The following is a 2,588-nucleotide window of genomic DNA, read 5'->3' on the forward strand; positions in this document are numbered from 1 at the left end:
AAAGGAAAGGAAAGGAAAGGAAAGGAAAGGAAAGGAAAGGAAAGGAAGATTAACACAACTGTAGCAGGAAATAAGTTTAGTGTGAAAGAGCAATAACACAGTGGTTGCCTAGAGGGGAAATCTCATCTGCTGTAATAAACATCAAGGTAAGAATCCAAGATGAATTTGAACAATTTTCTCTCTCTAGCAAGAAAATTGAACAAGAAAGTTGTTAATCACTACTGGTCACCTTCCCTGCTGTTATGTGAAATTGTTCTAAAGACTTTCTGGTTAAAAAGCTATTAGTTAGAGATTTATGTAACATCTAAGTTGGGATAGTGGCATACACATTCTCTGAAGGTGTTTGGAGCTAAGCTCTGAAGAAGAGATTTTGTTAATTTTATGAGTATTTTTACCTTTTTTTCTCTGTCTGAGTGTAACAGATACCTATCTTTTACTTCCCATTAAAGCCAATAAAGAAAGTAGTTGAAGTGAAATTTGTCATTAAGGATGAAGAAAGTTGCTTATGGTAGCTATTTGATTTGAAGCTGGAAGAATATAGATCTTAGGAGTATAGAATTATACATAGGAGTAATAAATGTCACATCCTTTGCAGAGCAGGAAAGAATGAAAGACAAAGTTGCCTCAAATGAATGAGACTACTTATTTATTTTTTTCTTCAAGATATCTGATCTTATATGGTCACTCAAATTGGAGCAGGAATCTTCAAAGTTAAACCTAAAAGCATTGTGTTATCTTGACCTTGACATCTACCTATTGATAAAATAAAAGCAACTTTGGGATGAAGGGGATTCCAATGTACAGAATCAGCATTCTCTGAAGTGTTTACAAGCATACCTTTCAGACATTTTCTTTCATGTTTATTTCATATATCTAATGATGAATTACAGTTAAAACATAGATACTATCACCCTCCTATTTTATTAACTTACTTCCTTTTGACTTTTCAGTGCAAGTGATCATATTTTATAATGAGATTTGACTTTTGCAAAACATTGTGGCTGTTCACAAAATGGTTAAACATAGAGGTTGAATTCTCCACCCTTAATTTTAAGTCTCAAATTTAAAGGATCAAGTTTACATCTTCACATTTGATTCTCCTGATTCTGTGTTGATTCAAGGCACCTAATTTTTTCACTATTTTAACCTAATATAGGAACAAAAGAAAATATTCAGAAGGTTCCCAGTGCTCCAAATTTTTCATATTACTAAGTTGAATTTAGGCTTGAAATAATTTTTACTCCATGATGCAGAGCTATTTTGGACAGACATATCTTCTTTATCCTAAAACAAAAGAATCATGGTAATATGAGTGGGTAATCTAACAGTTTATATTACTTAATAAATTTTTAAAAAATAAACAAGGAAACAATAGAACTATAGCATAATTACAATCTTTTCATTGATAATAGATTCTAAAATCTGCCATAATCTGAAAGTCAGTGTTCAGATAATAAAGAACTTCCTTTTATTCACCCCATACTTTTTCTTTCATACATTTCTAATTGTTGGAAGAAGATAGTTCACAAAACAGGACACAAGTGTTTGAATCTTGATTTATACATACCTTTTTAATTGTACTCCTGTAGACTTTGCATAGAGTGTGGAGTCTGACATGGGACTTGAACTCAAACCTTGAAATCAGGACCTGAGCCAAAATCAGGAGATGGGCACTTAACTGACTATGGTACTAAGGAATTCCTAGTTTGTCACTTTTCTTTCTTTTTTTAAAAATTATTTCTTTAATTAACATATAATATATTTCTTGCTTCAGTGGTACAAGTCTGTGAATCATTAGTCTTACACAACTCATAGCATTCACCATAGCACATACCCACCCCAATGTCCATAACCCAGGGACCTTATCCATACTCACCCCGCCCCCAGCAAACCTCAGTTTGTCTCCTGAGCTTAAGAGTCTCTTATGGTTTCTCTCCCTCCCTGGTTTCATCTTGTTTGACTTTTTCCCTCCCTGCCCCACATGACCCTCCAGGCCTGCCTATCAAATTCCACATATAAGAGAGATAATATGTTAATTATCTTTCTCAGATTGATTTATTTTGCTTAGCATAATACTCTCTAGTTCCAACCACATCATTGCAAATGGCAAGATTTTGGCTTTTTGTTGGCTGCATAGTATTCCATTCTCTCTCTCTCTCTCTCTATTTATGTATCTATCTACATATCACTTCTTCTTTATCCATTCATTTTTTGACAGATATCTAGGTTCTTTCCATAGTTGGTCTATTGTGGACATTGCTGCTATAAACATTTGGGTGCATGTGCCCCTTTGGATCACTACATCTGTATCTTTAGGGTAAATACCCAGTAGTATGATTGCTGGGTTGTGGGGTAGCTCTATTTTCAACTTTTTGAGGAACCTCCATGCTGTTTTCCAGAGTGGCTGCACCAGCTTGCATTCCCACCAACAGCGTAGGAGAAGTTTCCCTTTTCTCTGCATCCTTCCCAGCATCTGTCATTTCCTGACTTGTTAATTTTAGCCATTCTGACTGTTGTGAGGTGGTATCTCATTTGTGGTTTTGATTTGTATTTCCCTGATGCCGAGTGATATGGAGCACTTTTTCATA

This window comes from Mustela nigripes, chromosome 12 (assembly GCF_022355385.1).
Source record: "Mustela nigripes isolate SB6536 chromosome 12, MUSNIG.SB6536, whole genome shotgun sequence".
Classification (NCBI taxonomy): Eukaryota; Metazoa; Chordata; class Mammalia; order Carnivora; family Mustelidae; genus Mustela; species Mustela nigripes.